The following is a 23,979-nucleotide window of genomic DNA, read 5'->3' as shown; positions in this document are numbered from 1 at the left end:
AGGAATATTAATTCTTGAATAAAATCCTTACTTCTTTAATGTGACTTTTAAAACCGGTTTTTTCACTCAAAACTCACTCAGCTTTTATAGGCTGTCATGAGCTTTTCCTTTCCAGCCACTTCTTCTCACTGTGCCCTAGTACATGCATACAGGTTATTTGGCACACACTAGATGCTCAATAAAAGCATATCAGGAATAATATGTACAAGTTACTGAGTGCCTACTAGGTGCCAGGTACTATATAAAGCACTTTTACAAGTATTACCAGTAACCGTTACACAATGTCCCTTCACAGTAGGTCTTACTATCCCCATTTAGTGATGAGAAAATTGAGATTCAACCTTGCCCAAGGTGGTAAAGAGCTCAAATTCAAACCCCAATCCACGGTAAATGTACAAAAGACATGGCAAATATATCAATTATTCCAAACCCCACATCTGTTCCACTGAAATTATATTGACTTGTGAAATAATAAAAAAGGCACAGTTATTAGATTTCTGATTATCAAACATTTTTCCACACATTACATATATGCATTCATTGGCCCCATAGTCTGATACAGCTGCTGTTTTCTGACCCATCAGAAAATGCAGCACAGAATACTCACAATTTTGACCACATATCTGTGCTTCAGACATACAAGGATCAAGTTCAAGTAATTTCAAGTACATTAACACCAAATTTATTTTCTAGGCATCTTTTGTAACAGCAAAAGAATGGAGTTCATAATCTATTAATAGTTTTCATCTATAATCATTACAATTTGATAGATACTAAAAACTGACTTCAGAGGTACTATTCAAACATAATTCTTAAACCATGCTTTCATAAGTCATGTAGGCTAATTCACAGAGAGACAATTAGCCTTTGACACTGCATTTAATTTAATAAGCCATTTCAGAATTTTAATAGAAGCATTAACAGGCATGAAAGAGGAATGAACTATTTTTTTTTTGAGACCTTATAACTTACAAATTAGCTCATTTTGATTTTTAATGTAAATGTCAAAAAGCATAGTATTAAAGAGCTGGCAATTATACTCGTAAAAAGGCACAGATGTTATCTAAGTCAAGGTATCTCTGCATTGAAAGATACGCAGAAAGCTTTAACATTATTTAATAAATAAATGCCAAAGACAAACTTCTTAATTCATAATATAGCAACTCAGAAAGAAGCCCCCATTATCTAGGCATGGTAGTTGTGAGGATGAAATAAAATAATGTATATAGAAGTTATTCCGTGCCTTACCAATAAATTCTATTAATAATACTAAAGATTAAATTTCCTGAAATTTAAATTAATTTCAATGCCTTTTAATTAAACCTATATATTTCTTTCCTATGTAACAGTTTGAATGAAAGAAGGTGGTCAAAAGGTTAGAAACACGGTGCTTCAATTTCTAACATACAAGAATGACAAATAAAAATTGCCAAAGATATTTACCTACACAGTACTAAACTTAGATTATACATCCTTTCATGGTAAAGAATATGTGCCAAAAACATATTTATTACATGCAATAGATATTTGCTAATTATTTGCTCTTAAAACTTCCTTTAAATATATTGAAGAAAAAAAAAAAGGAAAATTACATAATCAAAGAAAATCATTCCAAACTATAATGAACCAGGAAGACTAATAGGTTTTTCTTAAAAGATATATATAACAGCCATTCAAATGTTTTAATAGCTTGTTTGTTTCCTATTATAAAATTAATATGTTCATTTTAGAAAAATTGGAAAATAAATCAAAAAGAAAATGATAATTACACATAACTCAACCACCAGTAATAACCACTATAAATTTCTGAATATATCTTTGTTTTGCAAATATGTATGCATACTTAATTTTCTTGTAAAAATGGAGTCTATTATATATATATTATATATAATATATTCCTTAGCAACAAAATTTTTTACTGAATATTTGTATTCTTATAAAACAAGATATTTTATTAATGGAAGCACTGATCATATGGAGCATCACAATGCAATGTCTTACTGCCAATATTTTTCCAGTTTTTCACATTATAAATAATACTGACTTAAGCATCCTATACATTAAGGGTTCTTAACAAGTGGTCTGTGAGTTTGAACTGAAATTCAAAAAAACATTATTCTTGTGGGGATGTGTTGGTGAGGGTGTGATATTCTTAATAATACACAGTATAGTTTGGACTAGTAAGGGATCCATAGTTTTTACCTGACTGGCAAAGGGGTCCGTGGAACAAAAATTGTTAAGAATCCTTGCTACACATAAATAAGTCTTGCTCCAATTGTGATTATTTCTTTAGGGTAAACTCCCAGCCCCAATCCCCCACATAATTATTAACATTCTACTTTACTAAATGTTGCCCAGAGTCTAACTTAGGAGATCCGTAGAGCCCTGCTTGGAATACAGAGCATTAAAAAAAATGTATTATCACTTCTTTTTTCCCCTTATCTAAATCCCAATTGTCACAGAGGAGCTGCTTTGCTCAAAGTCCTCAGGCACATGGGTAAGATTTACCTGGCAACTTATCTCCCACTATGTTTTACATCTTAAGAGTAAAAGATAGAATTTTTAGGTACAGCTTCTCACAATGAGACAAAATTTCCAGTGGGAGACTGCCACAGAGGATGACCACCAACAATATGTAATGATGTCTCTGAAATAATGGAAAACAAATTATGGATTGGAATCCATGGGCTTGTGGTCTCTTCAATACTGCCTCTTTTTCCAAACTCTTAGTGCAGACTCAGCCTTTCACAGGATACTCCCCTCATTTTAATATATATTTATTTTAGCACTTTGGTGCTATCTGCTGACACAGGTTAATAAATGTTTTCCTTATATGCGGCACATGCAACCTCTCTCTGGGTAATTACAACATGAGGTGCCATGTGTACAGTAGAGAACTGAGCAGGACTTCAAGTGAGAAGAAGCAAAAGGATCAGAAATACAATGTAAGGGGAAGCACGTAAAATGGTTGACCAAGGATCCAGCAAGCTCAAGTGGGCCGAGGGACTATGATGATTTCTCTATTTAAAGTTCACAGCACAAAAACAAATCTTTCAAGGAGTTCCCGTTATACTAGCTACTTATTCAGAGTAGGCCAATCATCATAAAGCTTGACACGCTATCTAACTCTAATCCACATGGCTATTTAAAAACATAACCTCTTTTCTAATGGTTTTTATGCCACTATTTTAACCTTGTTTCTCTGAATGGTAGTGAATGATAATCACCCAAAACAAACTACCTGTAGACCAGGCTGGATGTTGGTGAATTTGCATGCTGTCACGTGACTAATCATGATCATCAGGGCAGTATTACAACCTATAATATTTTAAGTAATACAAATTGTAATGCAAAAGTACACAAAATCCAGAATCCATTCTTTTCATCAAAAGATACATAAACTAATACTTTACAGAATAAATCGTTGGACATGGCCACCAGTGACTGATCAAAGACAAAGTCCGAAATACAGAATTTGCTTAATTTTGGGATATAAGTTGAAAATGAATATATTGAACTTGCTGAAATTTCTTCTAAATCTCTTCTTCCAATTCCATCAACATAATTTGGTGAGAAGGTGTCTACTATAAGTGTAGACATACACAGAAATTATTTAGATACACACTGTCTCCTGCAGTCTTGTTCCCAAGTCTTGTTCCAAGACATCACCTAGCTCAGGGCTTCTCTGTGGCAAAACATCAGTTTACTTTCCAATCTCTCAAAGATTGGTACTTTTGAAAATATAATAAAAAATAATTATTAAAAAAGAAATGCAAAAAAGATATATAAAATTTAAAAGCCCCAATTCTTATTAATTATAACAGACATAAAATTTTCAGAAATGTAATCTCAATAAACATGACATAGAAAAAAGAAAAGCATTTTAAAAATTGTAAAGTTTGTTCACTGAAAGTGTTATATAGGAGACTGACATAGTGATCACAATTACATTCATAGCTTTTCTTTTTTTAACACCTGTTGCCTTTCAGGTTTTTTTTTTATTCCCCCCCCTCCTTGGGCTTCCTTGCTGTCTGCTCTCTGTGTATACTTGCTGTGCATTCTTCTGTGTGTCTATATTTTTTATTTAATCCCAACCGCCCCCCCCCCCCCCGCCATGGCTTACTTCTTGTCTGCTCTCTGTGTCCATTACTGTGCACTCTTCTATGCTTTTTTTGTTTCTTTGTTTTTTTATTTGTCTCCCTTTTTGTTGCATCACCTTGCTGAGTCAGCGCTCCACAGCACTTGCGGGCCAGCGGCTCTCCGAGGCGTGCGGGCGAGCCTGTCTTCACAAGGAGGACCCTGGATACAAACCCAGGGCCTCCCATATGGTAGATAGGAGCCCAACTGATTGAGCCACAGCTGCTTTCCTACTCATAGTTTTTTTATGTTCTGCAATTGTAACCAAACAAGAGTTAAAGATAAAAGAACAATTTATCGTAGTAAATGCTAATAACACATTATGAAGAAATACCACATATATCAGTAATTAAAGATGTCCATGTGGTAAGTGAGCTTGCTTGCTTCTTGCCAGTTGATATATCTAATGAGGACTGGGCTAATGACGCAATTTCCAGAAGACCATGTGTCTAAACAGTTGTGTATCTGAACTCTTAACTTCAAGGAATTCCCAGTCCAATGGAGGAGAATGGCAAGTAGAAGGCAAGTTCTGGGCTGGATACCTCACTTAATAGGCTAAATTAATACCCAGTGCCAAGTGGAGTACAGACTCAGTGCTTTGGAGGATATGCAGAGGGAAACATGCCCTGCTACTTTTTGTAGTTTTTTTTTTTTTTTAATGAAATGTATAAGAAATTTTACTGTAAGATCTTCACAAACAACAACATACATGCATACTTTCCAGTATCTGTCTCCAACTCTTAAAAACAAGGGGACAAGAAAGTACACGCATAGACAGACACAACATCAACAACAGTAAACACCAGGCACCTGGTCTGACACCAGTGTTAGACTGTGGCACACAGCTCATGTCTTCCTCAGTGTGGGAAGAAAGACACCATTTAAATATTTGTCTGAGTCTCAGGACACCAGGACAGGTGTCTCATGACATATAAAAGAAACACAATGCAATGGAAAGAAACACCTCTATCAAGACAGTAATTTTAACGTTTCCAAAATGAGTTTTAAAAAAAAAGGATCTAGCCCAAAATGCAGAAGACCATCAGCTCTCTCTGATCTTGTGGCTTGGCCTTCAGCTCTCTGGCCAGAATGAGTAGGGTAAGGAGTACTTTTAAAACAGACTTCACGAAGCCTCTATCCCAAAAGATATTGAAAACATTAATAGTTCTAAAAGATGCTTAAGTACTATATAAAACCCCATCCAGATGGTAAAGGCTATAGAAGGCCAAGACAAAGTCAAGGAAAAAGTAAAGTCTCTACTAGCAAAGCATCCACTTTATTACAGAGTCAAGGTGACTATCTCCAGATGTTAACAATGTTCCATATATTCTCTGAAGGTGTCAAACATAGAACTGCCTTCCAACAAACGTAGAAATTACTTGTAATCTAGATATTCAGAAGAATATAATAAGGATTAAAAACAATGAACAAAACAAAGATAGCTATATTAAGCCAAGGCTTTTGCAAACCTACAACTAAATTATAATATTCAAAAAACCCAAAAACATAATGACAAATTTTTTGACGCAGGTCAAGTTAGTTATTGTCAATTTAGTGAGCACAAGATAAAATATTTCAGGTGCCTTAATCCACTGAACACACCTTGTATATGAGAAACATGGAGGCAAAATAGTTTTGAAACACAAAAATGTAAGAATCACCCACAGGATTAGATGCATGGTCCATCCAGGTCTTTATTCTGAGTCCAACAATAACAGAGAGCACTTTGTAGGAGGATGCTGTTTAAAAAGCACTTCAATTAATATTATTATACTCACTATTTCTTTGGCATCTCCTCCCCCTCTTCCTATTAAGACATAAACCTGAGAAACCTTCACCCTCTTTTAGAAACATTCCTTTTTTCCTTTGGTCAAACATCCAACCAACAAACTAAACTAACTTAATGTCTTCAAGTGGAGGGACTGCTGGATCCTTCGTGTAACAGCATAAGCAGAAAAAGTTTAAGGAGTTTGGCTGATGGAATAGCTAGTTACAAGGGCAAAGGCCAATGTAAATGTTTACCCATTAACGAAAAGTCAAAGCACACACATTTTAGAAGCAGGTTAATGCGTGGTTTAATCAGACACCATAAATCACCAGGTCAGTTTTCCTCACTTATAAGTTTAATATTTCAGTTAAGATAGACACACCATCCTCAGAATTTATTTACACTTAATCTAGTAGATTAAGTTCCATACTGCTCTTTTGTTCACTACAAAAAGACGTATTAAAAAAAAACAAACTTCCAAACTGCCACAGCACGAGTCAAAAACATACCATCTGCAGCTGCTTAGCCACAGCTACTACCCACAAATCAAATGAAAGGCTCAAAAAACGCAACTCTTCTTTCAAAGTTAACCTTAGCAGCTGTGTTCTTACCACTCGGGAGGCTCCCTGAATCCCTCCATGCTTACATTAAAGGCAAAAATTAGCAAAATCAGTACAACGCATCCATAACATATCCTGATCAGAGAGCAGCAATCGAAAGGAAATGAATGCAACTTCCAGATTATCAAAATGCCATGATGCTCCCGTTAAAATAAAAAGCATGCAGCTTTCCATCCTATAACTTGGGGGTCATTTATTTTAGCCTATAGGGTTTTGGGTTTTTTTTTTTATCCTTTTAAGTTTGCTATTGGAACGTGACAAATTCCTATCACTAAGTTTTCACTCTTTTGCAGATCTTCAGTCAAGAATACAAACTCTCCACACTCCCAACCTCCCGGAAAACAAACAAACAAAATTAAATCCAGAGCTGGATGGAATTACTCAATTTACAGCAATGAGCATAAGTCTTTTCTCTCCAACATTTCGAGGGAAATCAATTCCTGTTCCACAGTGCATTATAGATTTTATGAGGGACCCCTCTTGAAGGAATATTTACTTTTGGTATTACCAGGATTACTTTATACATCCTCAGAAAGCTGCATGATAACTACAGAAAACACAAGACTGAAAAAACCCTAAGAATGTGGCCACTCTATTTCCATACCCTTGACACACACAGTGAGTTGACACAGCACACTTGTCCCCTCAGAGCCCAGACACAGACTCAGCATCTGCTCAGCACGGTCTCCAACACAACCATTCCCAATCCATCAGAGCTGGCACTTAAAGAGATTCTTTCAAGGTGCTACCAAACAATCTGCTCCGCGTTCTTTCAGTCTAAAGCAGTGTAATGCTAGCTCATGAGAGAGGACAAATCACACGCACAACTGCTTCCTTATGATCTGCCCCCTGACCCTGTCACAGCTCCTCTCAGAGCTGGAGATGGCCTCGGGACTCCAATGCAGCTCCTTCTGAATGGCACACAAGCCAGAGTACACCACAGTGATTCCCCAGGCTTCTGCTCCCAAGAAACTCTGGTTCCTGAATAAATGATTACCATTATTCCATTCATCAAGTGTCTCTTAAGCCTTCTATTATGAGTCTGAATTTTAAACAGGGGACTAGCCCCTTTATTATGGCTCCTAATCCAAGTTCCCAGTAATGTTTCTTTCAAAGTTACAGAATCTGCCTGCAATCTCACTATTATTAGTCTTTACTCTCCCTTCCTCCACCCAGAACTAAACTGCACTTCACAAGAAAAGGTAGCACTGCTTCCAATTAAAAAACAAGAAATCAACTGAGAGGAATATTGTTAGAAAGGTTATTGTATTTCCAGAATGAAAGCACCATTAGAGCAAGGACCCTGTCTGCCTTACTCACCACCATAACCTGAGTCCCTAGAACTGTGACTGGCACCAAAGAGCATGCAATAAATATGTGATAAATGAACAAATACATCTGAGCACCTACTACACAACAGGTACCTTACTTCAACTAATCCTCACTGCACTACGATGAAGGCCTCTCTCCACAGACAGGTGTGAGACTGAGAGATGAAGCAGCTTGACCACAGGTCCCACAGTCACTGGAAAGAACCCACAGTCTCATCACACGTCTTTCTTCCCTATTTTGGGATCAGATTAAAAGAACAAGTGACTTCTTGTTGTTCTAAGTCACATGGACTTCTGTCCTGTCGTAAAGAAGCAGGTGCCTTGACAGCCACAGAGTGTTATTAACTAGTAGCAACAAACCAAGTATCATAAAACCCATTGGGCGATGCAGAACCAAAGCACAGACCATGCTAATTGCTCAGTAATGGAACGAAAGTCCCTGGACAGCCAGCGCCGCGATATTCCTCAGCACCCCTTGAAGCTCAGGGTGCTCAAGTCACTGAGTTCTCCAGCACACTGGGGGCAGCGGTGATGTTGACCATGCCTGGGCCAGACCTTAAAATGACCCTATGTCCTTGGAGCTCCTTTCCTTTTCTACAAGCATCACGGCAGACATGCTGTGATGGTTAGGCTCATGTGTCAACTTGGCCAGGTAACAGTGCCAGGTTGTTCAGCAAGCAAACACAGGGCTAAGTGTAATGCAAGGACATTTCATGCACTTCATTTATCAGTGAATTGACTGCATCTATGGCTGATTACATTGCTTTCAGCAATAAGTGTTACTTCATCTAACAGGAGAAGGCCTTAAAAGAAGTGATTTCAGCATTTAAAGAGAGAATTTCCATTCAGACAGACAGCGTCTCCGGGGGAACTCATTGAGGACCTTCATCAGAGTTATCTGGCTTGCAGCCTGCCCTAAAAATTTGGACTTGTTCATCCCCACAGTCATGTGAGACAATTTTATAAAATTGCATACATGTACTTCCTGTCAGTTCTGTTTCTCTAGAGAACCCTAACACACGCGCCCAACAGGCCTTAGTCACACAGATAAGGCTGATGCCCTACAGCTGCAGAAACAAGATGGAAGGACCCTGGATCAGGAATAGTCAGCAGCCCACATAACTAGTCCACAGGCTGTTACACGAGAGGGAAGTAAGCCTGTCTCTAGTTTCCTGTAGAGCAGCAGGAACTGCCCTAACCAACACAGGCCTAAAGAAAAAAATACACACTGCATGTGCAAAACATAGTACTGCTGATGAAATCTCTACAATAGTTTTGTTCATGGCTGAGTGGTTTAGCAACTCAGAACTTCTAATAGTGGGCATAGCAGAGGGTTTGGTTATTTACGCCTGGGATCTTATTTTTAAGACAATTAGGATTTTATTATTCTAGCTGCTATCTCAGGAAAGGTGATTTTTAAAAATTTAAAAGTCTCCTTTTTTGGGTTCAGTTCATCTCCTCCAGATTAATTTTGGTTTTAATGACTACTGCACTGGAATTGGAAATTATTCCTCAGAGATACCTTACTAAATCTTCTTTATTGCAAACTGTTTTTCAAAGTTAATCACAAAGGTAAGAATAGGCTTTGCAGCAGTAGTTAGATGCATTTTCTTTCATCTAAAGTTTTCCAAGTAGCATACACAAATTAATGGGTAATGTGTCTGGTCAGGATTCATCTCTTAAGAAGCAAAAGCCTGAGCCCATCCTGTGGCAAGTGCGAGCAAACTAACAAAAGAAGCACCTGATAATTTTCAGACTATTCGGGTGGGATGAAGGAAGAGACCCAGTCAGAAAATGACCAAATCAGATTTGCTGTTCAGAAAGGTAAAAATTGAGATCAGAATTAAAATAAATACACAAATAACTAAAAGCAACTGCTACTAAAAGCACTTGACAAGTGGATATGACCTTTGAAAAGAGCTTATAATCAAAGGTAAAGATAAAGCAAGCATGGTATTATAATACATTTTAAAGTAAATGACAGTGTTTTTTTTTAATTATGCTAAGTGAAAGAAGCTTTACACAAAAGAGTACATACAATATGACTCCATTTATATGAAGTTCAAGAAACAAGATGGAAGGATCCTGGATCCTTCTATGGGGAAAAAAACAAATATTTTATATATATGTATTTGCCTGGGAACAGGAGTAGGTAAAATTAGACTGGGAAGGGGCATGAGAGAACTCTCTGGGGTGAAAAGAATGTTCTACATCTTAAAAGAGGTAGAGGCTAGATGAGCTCCTCCATTTGTCAAAATTCACAGAATGATACAGTTAAGATCTGTGCATTTCACTATATAAATTGACCTCAAAAAGTACAATGGAAATGTTTTGGTAATGGATGGTGGTGATGGTGACACAACATTTTGAGCATAATTAACAATACTGAACTATGTATCTGAATGTAATTAAAAGGGGAAGCATTGTTAGGTTGTATATACTGAAATAGAATACAATTTTTTTTAATCCATAACTGCACTACACAGTGCACCCTAAGTTAAACCATGGACTATAGTTAATAATACAATTATAAAAAGTGCTTTCATCAATTGGAACAAATATGCCACACCAAGCAAGGTGTTAATAATTGAGTAGTATATGAGAATCCTATATTTTAAGCATGATTGTTCTATAAACCTAGAACTTCTCTAATATAAATAAATATTTGAGCTCTTATTAATGATATACATGTGGAAGTGTTTAGGAGCAAAGCGTACTGACGTGTCCAATTTATATTAAACTGTATCCAAGGGAAGTGGATTTGGCCCAACGGATAGGGCGTCTGCCTACCACATGGGAAGTCCATGGTTCAAACCCAGGGCCTCCTGACCCGTGTGATGAGCTGGCCCATGCGCAGTGCTGATGCGGGCAAGGAGTGCTGTGCCATGCAGGGGTGTCCCCCATGTAGGGGAGACCCATGCGCAAGGAGTATGCCCTGTAAGGAGAACCGCCCAACGCAAAAAAAAGTGCAGCCTGCTCAGGAGTGGCGCTGCACACACACAGCAAGATGACGCAACAAAAAGAGACAGATTCCTGGTGCCACTGACAAAAATAGAAGCGGACACAGAAGAACACACAGAGAATGGACAGAGAACAGACAACTGGGGCGGGGGGAGAGAAGAGAAATAAATAAAAATAAATCTTTGAAAAAAAAAGAATACTGATTTAAAAAAAAGAATACAAGTGGACACAGAAGTACACACAGCGAATGGACATAGAAAGCAGACAACTGGGGGTGGAGGGTGGGGAAGGGGAGAGAAATAAATTGAAAATAAATAAATTGTATCCAAAAAATAAAATGAATTTATTGATGAAAAGATATGAATACAGCAAATATAGTAAAATGTTAACTGTAGAATCTAAGTAGTGGGTATATGGGTATTTACTGCACAGTTCTGTCAACTGTATGTTAAATTTTGCATGATAAAAAGTTGGGGGAAATATATGGTGATTATGTTGTTTTGGAATCTAAGTGGCAAATGCAAATCTTATCCAGCATTTACGATTACTTCATGAAGCATAAAAATGAAAGTGAACTGAAGCAACAGAGAAACAGCAGCAATTTAACACAAATCCCAAATAGACACACAATTGATGAGATCTCAGGTAGGGCAAGCTCCTACTGGCCACACACTCTAACTCCAGTCATCCTTCCTACAGCTGTCAACTTAAAACTTTTATTACTTAGAATATTTTCTAAAAATCACTTTGGAAAATAAACCACCAAATAAACCACTAAAGTCTCAACACAAAGCATGTGGTGTTGCATTGAAAACATAATACTGTATGTCCTCTTGACAGACACAAGTAAAACAGATTCAGTAATTTCATGCCAAAATACTGTTTATTTAATATCTCTGATGTCTCCAAAATAAATTTTCTTTTAGATTTATGACATACTCTATAACCTTGGTATACTAGGAAAAAAATCAAGTTGAGTATCTTGCATAATAGACAAGTTAATCACCACTTTGGAGATACCATCCATCATTTCTCTGCAATGTTACTTTTGTTAATAAAATCCATATCTGGTGTTGCAAAACCTAAACCAGGCAAAGAGATGAGTTTGATTTTAGGCAGACAGAGTTAATGAAGGCAGTACTATTACCAAATGAACAACAAGGGTGTCTTTTATAAATTATGCTAGTCCCCCACAGAGCCAATAGTGTCCTGTACAAAATAGGCCTTCAACATCAATTCAAATCCTAACCATTTTCCAAAGCTTAATGCAAATCCAACCTTCTCCTCAAATGCGTTCCTGACTATATAAGCACACTCATCTCACCAACCCATAGGGTCTTTCATCTGGAAAAAGGGTGTTAGTGTCCATCTACCCTTAGGTTTCATTTATGCAGGAATCTTTGACTAATATATCTGACACATGGTCATCAGCTCTGCTGGAACACTTAGAGTCGAACGGGTAATTACTTCATCTCCTAATAAGGCATACCTTCTATTGTATAATAGGTCTACTTGTTACACCACCAATCTCTTCTATTTCAAAATAAGTAGCATAAGGAAGTTCAATTAGAGGTTAACCCTGAGGTCCCTTGCAGGTCTAACATTCTATTAGTCAGTTAATTTACTGACTGTGCCAGACACTTACCTAGGGCTGGAGGACACGGATGGAGTGACCCGGTGCCTGTCCTCACACTCTGGGGGGAGGGCCTGTTAACTTGGAAACCTTAAAATGATAGCTTTTGGTTTGGTTTTGGGGTTTGTTTTATTCTTTTGTTTTTCTTTTTTTTCTTTTTTTTTGAGGTACCAGGGCTGGGGATTAAACCCAGGGACTTCGTAAGTGAGAATGTGGCACTCAACCACTGAGCCACACTGGCTCCCCACGTGTTGGTTTTTTCATTTGTTTGCTTGTTGTATGTTTTTTTTGGTTGTTTTTAGGAGGCACCAGGAACCAAACCCAGGACCTCCCATGTGGGAAGCAGGTACTCAACCGCTTGAGCCACATCCACTCCCTAGAACGGCAGCATTTAAAGAGAGAGTTCTCAAGACTGTCTGGTCCAAGATCCTTATTTTAAAATTGGATTATACTCATTTCCATGGAAAGCTAAGTTAGTTAGACAAAACCAATAACCTCATCCTACTTCCTTCTTCAGCAACAGGAAGGAAATTCTACTTTGTTCTTTATATAATACTCCTTTCTCCAGAAAAGAAGATAAAAGTTCAAACATACTAATGCTTGTAGAGATGGCAAAGAAAACAAGCAAATGTTGTCATTATCCTTCTCTCCATCCTCCTCACCTCAACCACTTTACTAGAGTAAGAGAAGTATATAAGTGATAAATACTTTGGTGGAATAACAAAGAAAATAGTAAGATTAAAGGATGTTTCTCCTGAAACCCTCCTGGGGCCTTGCTCCTCACTCCATTCACGTATCCTGTGCCAGCTCAGCATCCCCTCTACTGTGCAGCTTATTTCTGAAAGAACTGAGAGTTAACATGCCAAAGTAGGAGGACGAATTTAGAAAGCTCCACAGAACCAGACGCAGAGCAACAGCAGCCATCAGACATCACCCAGATTTAACTGCCCTAAAATTAGCAGTCAGAGCAAAGTAGTTACAGCAATGATTGCGTCAGAGCTATTCTGACTGGCTAACTGCCAGTTTTAAACAAATTGTCCTGCTTTCTCTACCAGAGAAACAATATTTTGGAACGGAGCCAGCTAAGCATTTCAATGAATGTTCAAATTCTAGCTTTGCTATTAATGTTTTATAAATCAATGACAAGGTGAACAAAGTCTATATGGGCTACATCTGCAAGGGTGTTATTTTCTTTGTTGTAAGCACTTATTCTTTGGGTGAGTAAAGTACTGTGGATGAATCCTTTTAAATATTTAAATATTGAAATTTATTTAGGGATTCACATTCAACTGGCTTAAACAAAGATAATGTAAATCTTGCAAAGTATAAATGCAAAACAAAAATTTGTTTCCTCTTACACTTCTTTTAATCTTGGCAAAGACTCAGGAGCTAAAAAATGTTTTTTGCGTGATCACAGAAGAACCCACCCACTTCCAACAAAGAATATTTAACTTGATTCAATTGGCAGAACTGCTACCTCACCACAAATGGCAAAATATCTAACTAATAAAAGATGGCCAGAACAACAGGGCAGTTTTCAGACTAGAACGATAAGCTCATTAGACCAATCATGGGCCAGCATTCCCCACTTTCACAGACAGTGAGATAATTTCATCACAGTAACTCTTCTCATGCTTCCTCCTCCTCTACTCCTTTCCTTCTTCCCTCTTGTCCTTTCATGCACTCATTTTGTAACTGTCTACTGAGGTCTACTGTCCCTAACAAGGCAGCTGTGCAAGAGTGGAAAGAGCACTATATTTGGAGTTGAGAGCTAGGTTCGAAACTCTTAAGAACTAAGATCAGAAAACTACTAACTCTCTCTCTATAAAAGGGGATGATTCTACCAGCCTCAAAAGGCTCTGGTGAACCTGTGAGCAGATGTGACTCAAGTGGCTGACTGCCTGCCTCCCACATGAGAGTCTCAGTACCTCCTGAAAAAAAACAAAAACAAACAACAAGCAAAACAAAACAAGAAAACCACCAAAGGGAAGTCAAGGTGGCTCAGTGGTTAAGTGTCGAATTCCCACTTACGAGGTCCCAGTCCACGGCACCTCAAAAAAAACAATAAATGTTTTCAAATTTATCTGTGGGAATCTCTCTCCCCAATTCTTTTTTCCAGTTATAAGTCAAAAACATTAGCCTCCCTCATTCATTCTTATCATAATTTAAAACTTTTTACAGAGGAAAATAGATCCATTATTCCAAGCAAATGACTTATAATGACCCTCAAACAAAATGATTTGGTAAATTAGGTAATTTTACTATAACTCTGACCAATCTCCCAACCTAGCCTATGGAGCTCATCACTGCATACCTTAATACACAAGTTTAAACAAAAAGAAGTTAGAATGATATCCCCCTGATTTCATATAATATAGCACCATGTCAGGATATTAAAGATAAAAGGCTTCGACCATGTAAAATTAAAATTATGCCTACTGATTACCCACTATATTTAAGGCACACATAATATTCTAATGTACCTTGAAACCCTCAAATCAAAAGTACTAAATCAACAAAAGTCCTATTATATAGTACTGGAAGGATTTTAAATATCATTATTCTCTAAAAGAAACTGTAATTGCTAGAGATTGAGAGATAAAAGATCACAGGTAATGTTACACAATTCAGAAAAAATTTCTTTTCAGTTATCTTTATTAATAAGCCCAAACCAGAGCTTTTAAGAGAACGATAGCTTTATCTGATTCTAACAGAGCTGTGCAATTATCAGTTGGGACCAAACTATGAGACCTAGAGAAAGTATCCTCTCAAAAAAGGAAGGATGCACCCCAGGATTCCCAGACTGCCCAAAGCATTCCCTTCCGAGTGGAGCATTAAGAGTCTTGATGGAACTGACAGAAGCCTATGTTAAAACACTCTCAGAAACTACTTCTACATTTTTATCAACTCCAGACCAAAGCTCAATCAAAAATCATTTCAAATGTTCCAACTTACAGTAGAAATAATTTAAACTTTAAGGCAAAACTACTTAGTTCAACAAAAGCCAAGATACAAAGTTCTTTCATGTTCAAACCAGGACTCTTAATTATTCCTTTAACAAATATTTGTTGAAAGCATATTGTGTGCAGGGAATATAGGTGTCCAAAAATGTCCCTGCCCTTAGGGCACTTTCAGTCTATTGAGCCAGAAGATAAACATAAAGTTTAACATACAATATGATACCAGATGTAATAAATGCTATAGATGAAAATAAAGCAGTAAAAGGAAGAGTGAAAAGGAAGGTGGGTGGGGCAGGGGACAGCTAGTTGAAGTTGTGCATATACCATGCGTTACCGCTGTCAAAGCAGTTAAGTTAAACAAGTAACTTTCCCTTGTACCTAGAGGTGGTGTGTACTACAATTCTGGCCAATAAGATAAAGGCAGCACTCCACCGTTAATCTACACTTTTTAAGTCGCTCTTATTCTTTTAGAGGTCTCTTTTAGGGGTCTTTGGACTGGAAAATAGGACTAGTCATGTCCTTCTACCCTAATCTAGGACTGGTGCTGGCTGCATGTGTGCAAGGTGCAAGGTGCAAGTCCTTGAAAGTGCAATGCTTCCAGAACAGCTGAATTCAACTAGAAAATTTCCAAGAAAAATAGCATCCCTCATATTTTTCCCCCCAACAAATGAAATTTCAAACCAAGTAAACCACAAACTATTCTAAAAGGAAAGAGGCCAAAGTCAGACGTGCCCTCAGGAAAAAGAATACAGTAAATACTGGGCCCAATAAGGGTGGAGAGTGTCTTTGGGCTTCCCTTACAAGCCTCTACAGGCCCCCCTAGAAATCCTCTCAATAGTTATGAACTCTACCCAAACAGAGGCAGAGCAGCGGAATCTGAACTGGGGCCACACATTTCAAAGCATAACAAAACAAGCCCTTGAGGTGTGGAAACAAAAGTCTCCAACTTCTATTTATTTTTAATACCACCTTTCTCAAAATTTATACTGTTTGTGTTATAATAGCCATGATACCTTAGCATGGTAAAGACATACATATACACGTATGCAAACATATGTAAAGGCATATATGCATATGCAATATGTAGAGATATTTAGATAAGTAAGCACTCAAAGATTTTATATACATAGGATGCACACTGGAAAAAGTTTAGAGACTCTACTAAAAAACAACAACTGTTCTTTGGATTAAGGAATTTAAACACTTAAAACAGCCGCTTTTGCCCTGTATGAAGAACTAAATATCCCACTTAGGATTGCTCTGATTCCTTGAGCAGCTGAACTGAAATGGAGCTTTTCCCAGTAGATTTAGCAAATACATAAAAGTGAAAAATATGGAATAATCAAACTGGCAGAGCTCACAATGCCCATTATGGCTAAATGTTTATTTATGAAATAAGAGAATGGCATCAATTAATTAAAACTCCTGCAAAATGGGACAAGATTATAGTTCTCTACTTTCTGAAAGCAAATAAAATAATACTAAGCTGGATAATAAGTTTAAGAAAGCCAAAACACTGATTTTTCCTATCATCTTTTCAGTGTCTAAGGCCTCCTCCAATGGTCATAGCGTGACCCCCATTTCTCTCATTCATCCATTCTCTCAGTCACTAAGCAAATATTTCTTAATCACCAGCTATCTGCAGAACACAGTTCTAGTTCCTAGCAACATACTAAAAAAATGAACCATGTTAAGCTGACCTATTTTTTCTTATTAGAATAACTTGGTCAGTAGAACAAAGGAGGTTTGACATGCTCTTTAATAATATCTGTATGGAAAAAGTAGAGAGATATGTGATAATTATAAGAAATTAAGTGCATCAGTACTTAAACTGTAACCCCAACCTCTGCAAAAAAAAAAAAAAACACAAAAACAAACAAACAAACCAAAAATGTGACTCCTCGTAGACCCAGCGGGAAGCAGCTTCTAGTGGTACAATCATGGTTCAGTCCAATTAAACAATGTCATCAATAACTTAAAGATATTGAAGACAGTTTGATCCAATGTGCAGACAGTATATCTTTGGGATGGCGGGCAAACTGCAAAAAAATACCAAGAAAAGAAGCAGCTAAAGAAATCCAAGCACAATAAAGGTTAGGTCTTGCAATGAAATCAGCACAAGATGGGAAAGATGCAGCTTAATGACAGCATGTGATTGAGGACTCAGGGTTTTTTGTTTTTTATGAGGTACCAGGATTGAACCCTAGATGGTAGACGTGGGTATGTGGGAGGCAGGCACTCAACCATGGAGCTACATCCACTCCCCTCCCCCAGGACTCAAGGATTTTAATGGACAGGAAACTCACCAAGTCAGGGTAACATAGCCACCAAAAACGTGAATGCAGGAAATCAACTTGAAGGAGGGGTACCCCTACTCTACTTTATACTGATCAAATAATTGTCACTAGAAGCTTTCAGTTCTGGGCACAACATTGACAGGTATTGTTCACTGCATAACTGACGTACTTCCATAGAAGGATTTGTTCTACAGGCCACCAAGGATTAGAATTCTAAATAACAAGTGGTAGGATGAAATTTCAATTCTGTAGATCAAAGAAACTTTCCACCACCCACAAACATTAAAAAGGTAGATGTTCAGGCATTGAGAGAAGACTACATGCAGAGATCATGCAAAGGGGACTGAGGTGGTTTGAAGTGGTGTAAACCCCCAAAAAAACATGTTCTTAAAAAGAATCCATTCCTGTGAGTATGAATCCATTACAAGTAGGACTGTTCGATGAGGTTACCTCAGTTAAAGTGTGGGCCAGCCAAATCAGGATGGGTCTTCACCCTATTATTGGAGTCCTCCATAAGCAGAATGAAGTTCAGACAGTGAGAGAAAGCCACAGGAAGCAAGAAGCTGAGCATCAACAGAACCTGGAAGAGAAACCAGGAGCCGCCACCGTGTGCCTTGCCGTGTGACAAACTAAGGACCAAGGATCACCAGCAATCAGCCCCAGGACACCACAGCCTTCAGGAAGAAAGCATCACCTTGATGATGCCTTGGTTTGGACTTTCTTCCAACTTCAAACCGTGAGCAAATAAATTCCCATTGTTTAACCTGACCCATTCAGGGTATTTACTTGAGCAGCCTCAGAAACTAAAACAGCATTCAAGCATGAAAGAACGGTTGGTCGGGCTGGTCAGTGATTTCCAAACTCTGGTCCTTAGTGAAGTTTTCACTGGTCTGTACAAAAGGATAAAGCATCTGTACATACTTGGGAATATGTGCTTGGTGGAGTGTGTGATTTAAACAAATTTCCTATTGGATAGAAAATTGTCCGTTCATCTGACAGCATGCACACCCCCCTCCTTTTTTAATGTATCAACATATTTTTATGAAATACACTGAAAATATATGGTATTTGCTATTGTTAATTTTCAGTGTATTTATGTATCAACAGTAAAAGTCTGGCAATCTCTAAAATTTGCTTTTGTGTTTTGTTTTTAATTCTATGGGTTGATAACACTAAAAAATATGGGAATAACAGAAAGGGATAATCTTTAAGGTCCTTTCTGGTTCAATGAACCTATGACAACTAGACCAATTTATCCCATATTTTCTTCTTTCCAGTCACCCAATTGTCACACTGTTGAATGGGGGGGCTGCGGGGAATTGGGTTACACAAGATAAACTCTCATAAGAAACAGAACCTCTACAATGGGTGAGATCTGGCTCCCTTATACCCTACTAATCTTTGGAAACAAAGTTAATAAATCAAGTTTAGAAAGGATCAAACTACTTTATCTCTGAAGTTGTAAGGCAACTAAATTTAAAATATACTGTTATTTTTCTCTTACAGCAGTCACAGCTGAATGTGACTGGAACAGAAAAATAATTTCCAAATAAAAAATTTCAAGGTACATCAAATAGCTATAACTCTCTAGAAAGTTCATATACAAATTTACTGATCTAGAAAACAAGGCAAAGAAAAGACACAATCATGAAAATATATATATATATCAACTACTCCAAACATCATTTTCATTACTCAAATATATTTACTTTAAATGATAAAGATCTCTAAACTTTGGCACTAAGAGACATTAAGGAAATACTTTAGCCAAACTCATTTGTTTTAAGATGAAGAAACTGAGGCTCAGAAAGTAACTGGCTTATCAAAATATTATTTAAGAAACAGGCAGTAGATTGAAGAAAGTTGAAGTTCCTGTCCCCCTGAATAATGTTCTTTCTACTCTATCACTCGGCAAGGGAATTAAGTACATTAGTAGAAGTAGAAAATCCAGAACATTGTTCCCTGTATTCTTAGGAATGTATTTCATATTTCATTCAAATTCAAAAGAAAAAAAACAACTTTGCTTTTCAGTTAACAAAAAGTCTAAATCTTCTTCAAATTCAGCATGTCTTTAAAAGGATTTGTAAGCCTAAGTCACCACCATGAGTAGATAATAAATTGAAAGACTCAATCCTTTCCTCAACCTCTAAAAAAAACTTGCATTTACCAATTACGGCTGTGGAGGCAGGAACACATAGTTTATTGCAAAGTACGCAGTAGCAGTAAACACAACCCCTTTTAAACTAGTTTTGATTACCAAACACAGCACCTAATTTTAAAAGAATTTCTCCCACTGCCAAACAACTGCCCTTTCAGGGTAACTCACTAGTTAAAGCCCTCTTTAAGGAATAGTTAGCTTTTCAAAATGAATAACCTAGTTCTCTTATCTGGCTCAGATAAAAGGATCCCCTAAATGGAAAGGTGTTTACTAAGCTCAGTTATCAAGGAACCCTTCAAAATTCCATTACAGTCTGTGGGGAGGGGGGGGTGAGCCTTCCAAACCCATATCATACATTTTTAACCACAATAACCATTATGTGTGCCAAATCATGATGATCTGATAATTTCCCTATTAGACAAAATGTTACATTCCATAAAATTAATAAACATAGAGTCATTTTATGAAAAACATATACTAAAATCATCTGGGGAAAATCCGTGGCTCAGATCCAAAGCCGAAAGCTCCATCTCCATACCTATAATTTCTCTTGCTTTATTTTCTGGACTAAATGTTTAAACTCTTTTTATCCAAGTTCATTTCACTCCATCTATAGGTAGCATGTGGGTACTGATAAAAGCTGTTGCTTATTTCATTTCCTACTTCCCAAATGCTTGCTCAGTAGTTTTGTTTTGTTTTGTTTCTTTCAGCAGTTTATGAATATACTCTCTAATTTAGAAGACAACATGTCATATATTAAGGTGGGCAAGGCATACAACACATGACAGTTATACAGATATTATGAAGATTCAGCTTATAAATAAATTTGAGGTCTAATACATAGGTAAGATTTGTACAGGTTGTCAGCGTCTTGCTTTAAGAATAAAGGTACTTTAAAACATGACTGGGAATCTGCTGCTGCTGAAGTGGCCAACTATAAGCTACTGGACTTCCCAAAAAAGGGAGATGTGCTTAGAAATGAAAAATCAAGCATCACCTAGAGGGAAAGAAATAAAGATGCCCCTAACACAATCCTTGGTATGAATCACCATATATACTTCAACTACATCTCTTCCCCAAATGCATCATGGAATCTTTAGTAGAAGGCAATAATACCATTTGTATGCAAAACTCAAGGGAGACTGTACTTCCTTTCCAATGAATACTCTCTTACACCTCTCTGAATCAAGCAGTGACCTACAATAAGCAATAAGCAACTCAAGGAGGAAATGTTTTCTAAACAGAATTACAAAACTCCCTGTGGAACTTTAAATTCCTCAAATTAGCCAAAACATGAAAGAGACCTTCTTAAATATGTGACTAACTGTTAAGAGCCAAGCTGTCTCTTGAAATTCATCTTTAGGAATGCCAGAAACAACAGGCCACCTTTTAATAGCTGCCTAGATATTAGTTTGTTTAGGTTTTACAGGGAAGTAATATACTTCAAGGAAAGCAACAGTTTCGGAGATTTCTTTTTCCCATTACAAATTCTAAGAGGAAGAAATGCAGCCTGGATTGCAGATACAGGCAATTCAAAAGCACAGTTTACTAAATGCCTGTCATAAGAAAGCCATCTAGTGTTAACGTTTAGAAATGAAAACTGCAGACAAAAGAGGCAAAGAAAGGGAAAATCTGAGTGACTATCTCGAACTTACTGAGTGAACCCACGAGAATCACTAAGATGCTTTGTTTAAAGGAAAAAAGCCATCGTTATCAAAACCAACTCTAAATTTATGCAAAACCCCAAATTTCCACAATTTTAATTTAACCAAAAATCATGTTTTGGTGAACAAAATTACGGGACCAATGCACTTGATTTTTCCAGTACTCACGCGGGAGTCATCTAGGGATGAATTAATTTAACCGAAGCAGGTTAATGATGACAAATCTCTCCCAGAGGGGTAATGCCAAGTTGTGTTCTCTTGCGAGAGAGCCTCGGCTCTCGCCTGTAGATGACTAACCGAAATTGATTCTCTGGGTTTGCAGCAAAGCTGAAAATTAATCTGTAGGTGCTGGTGGTGATATTCCCAGGACGTGATCCAACTACCTTTAATAACACGGTGGGACTCGAACAGGACCAGGAGCCGGGAGATGAAGCGTGACACAGGAATTAATAAAGTAGGAGAGCCGTCCGGACTGAGAAGAAAAAGGGCACGCAGTGGCTCCTCCAGAGCTTACAAAAGAGGGACCCGGGTCCCTCCGTGAGGCCGTGCCGGGCGCCCACCGACGCGCGCGCTCGGGGTCCCCGTCTTTAAGGACGAATACACTCCGCAGCGAGTTAAACAAGTAACCCCAACTGGTGCAAAGGGTGACCCGCATCCGGCCGCCTTTTGATCTTCTCTGTGTTAGTCAGGGAGGAGTTGCTGGGCACGGAAAGCGAGGTTCTCATTACGGCTCGTGTCGCCAGGCGGGAATAACCTTTCAGGCGATCAATAACTTTGAGAGGCAGAGCGGCGGCGGCTCCCCCTCGGCGGGGGTCCAGGGCGCGGGGCGCCTCGGGGAGCCCCGCTCTCCGCCCCGCCGCCCCGGGGCCGCGCGCACGCACACCTCGAGTCCCCGGGGCCCACCCTGAGGGCCGCCCTTCTCCTCGCTCCCCAGGGGCCCCGCGGCCCCCGTCGGGTCCAGCCCGCTGTCACCGCCCGGGAGGAGCCCCCCAAAGGGCAGCCCTTCGCCTCCCGCGGCCAGCCTTCCCCGGGGCCCGAAAGCTCCCGAGAGGACCCCCCGCCCTCCCTCGCCGAGAACAGAGGGGTTGGGTCCTTCCTCCGCTCACCCCCCACACGCACCTCAGCCGACGCGGTCCCGCCGGACGGCGGCTGCGGGCGGCGCGGTACCTGCTACTGCGCGCGAGCGCCGGGCGGCAGATGCGGGGGCCGCCGCCTCAGAGCGCGCCGCTGCCCCGGGCTCCCCATCGCCGCCCCGGCCCGGCCCCGGACTCTTCCCCGCGCGCCGGGGCTCCGGCGGGAAGGTGTTCCCGGACCCGCGGGCTGCGGGAGAAGCGGGACGCGGGCTGAGGCACCCGAGGTGCGGCGAGCGGGCGGGCGGGCGCGCCGCGCGGCTGGAGCTCCCGGAGCGGCCGGACGGGGCGGAGGGTGCTGGCGCTCACCCTCCTCCTCCCGCTCCTCCTCCCGCTCTCCGCTCCCCGCTCGGGCTCCTCCCCGGCTCCCACCGTCTGCGGCGCCGTCTCCAAATCCCGCCCGCCCACTCCCGGGCAGCACCGCCCCCACACCGTCTCTGCAGCCTCCTATTGGCGGCCATCCGCAGGCCGCCAGCCGCCCTCGCCTCCTAATTGGGCCAGACCGCCGTCCGTCTCGCTGACCGCGCGGCTCCCGTGGCGAAGCCGGTGCTGGGTTCCCAGGCCCCGCCGAGCGCGCTGGCTGGTTTGTGGGGAGGGGGCCTCGGGAGCGCCCCTCCGGGAAGGGGCTGCGGGACAAAGTGTGCGCGCCGCGTCAGAAACGCTTAGAAACTGGGGCTCCGGCGTCGGCGCCCTCGGGTGCAGCCTCCCCGTGCCGGACTCCGGCAGTTACCCTGCGTGTTACAAGTCAGAGCCATTTATTTGTCTTTCTTTTCCAGACTCGTTTGCTCCCCTCCAACAAGAATAAGTTAACGCCCCCCCCCCCCCCCATCTTGCTCCGTGGGGGCCCAGCGCGTACTAACGAGGCGGCAGCTTCCTCACAAAGCTGGGTGCGGGGCTCCTTGCCCAGGCCCGCCCCCGGCCGAGCCCCCGCGTTCGCCGCGAGGTGGGAGCAGAAGCGCCCGCCGGGCCCTGGGCGTCCCCTCCCCGCCGCGCCCGCTGCAGAAGAAAACAAACCAAACCGGCGGGCGCTGCCCGGGCCCGAGACGCCCGCGAGGCCCCGCCTGCCGCGCTCCGACGGCACCTGCCCTCCGAAACCGCAAAATCGTCAAGTTAGGGGCGACCGTTCGAGAGCCCTCGTCGGGCAGAGACCTTCCTCAGCAAGAGGAGCGGCGAGGAGGGCGGCCGGCCCCGGACAGGCGTCCCCACCCCAGGGCTCCGGGGTGGGCTGGGGACGGGGAGACCCGTGGCCATCACTAGAAGATGCCGAAGAGAGGACAGGTGGGCGCCCAGCGCGCGGGACTGCTGCGGAGGAGGGGAGCG

At 40.3% G+C, this 23,979-nt stretch overlaps 1 protein-coding gene across 4 annotated transcripts in view; it reads right to left on the bottom strand.

The window, feature by feature from the left end:
* The window catches only part of SIPA1L2 (signal induced proliferation associated 1 like 2), a 245,073-nt gene extending 222,088 nt beyond the window's left edge, over positions 1 to 22,985 (bottom strand). For 2 of the 4 annotated variants that reach the window (XM_071207373.1, XM_058309533.2), the window contains exon 1: positions 22,649 to 22,736. The gene's annotated coding sequence lies outside the window, so the exon portion shown is untranslated. Of the gene's footprint in view, positions 1 to 21,697; positions 22,385 to 22,648 lie in introns of those variants that run through there. The other 2 variants (XM_058309532.2, XM_058309530.1) reach the window with 2 other exon arrangements.
* Positions 22,986 to 23,979: the final 994 nt, after the last annotated feature.

The sequence above is a fragment of the Dasypus novemcinctus genome, chromosome 13, assembly GCF_030445035.2.
Source record: "Dasypus novemcinctus isolate mDasNov1 chromosome 13, mDasNov1.1.hap2, whole genome shotgun sequence".
In the NCBI taxonomy this organism is placed as follows: Eukaryota; Metazoa; Chordata; class Mammalia; order Cingulata; family Dasypodidae; genus Dasypus; species Dasypus novemcinctus.
This window is presented reverse-complemented; position numbering and strand designations above follow the sequence as displayed.